Raw genomic sequence first — 495 nt, 5'->3', positions numbered from 1 at the left:
CTGTTTTCGCTTTGCAATATTTATATTCAATTAAAAAATCTTATACAAATAAAATATGAAATTATTTAGGTGCGCATAAAAATATGAAATTATTGTTGTCAAGTTGAATTGTATATTTGATTAAAATTTTGAATTAGAGTAGTTTAGTTTAGGGCAATTTTGGAAATCAAAACTATAGTAATTAATAGAGTGTAGATATAGCCAAATAGGTGACAGTGCTAAAAGCCAACCTGGTTATTTATTTAGACAAATTGATAGATTAAATATTTAAAGGTGAGTTCTTCGGTGTCCATAATTTGGTACCGAAATTGTCGAATTACACCGTATTTAAATGGAGTTTAATTATTACCATCAGTGAGTGTGAATTGATTGAATGGTGTGGTACATTCCAAGATTGTTATATATTCTTTGTTAATATTTAAAAATTTTGTTTAACTATTATGTAAATTCGCACTATAAAACAAATATAAATTTTTATTTTTTCATTTATGAAAA

This window comes from Arachis ipaensis, chromosome B05 (assembly GCF_000816755.2).
Source record: "Arachis ipaensis cultivar K30076 chromosome B05, Araip1.1, whole genome shotgun sequence".
NCBI lineage: Eukaryota > Viridiplantae > Streptophyta > Magnoliopsida > Fabales > Fabaceae > Arachis > Arachis ipaensis.
The sequence above is the reverse complement of the archived record's forward strand: the minus strand, read 5'-3'. Positions refer to the sequence as shown.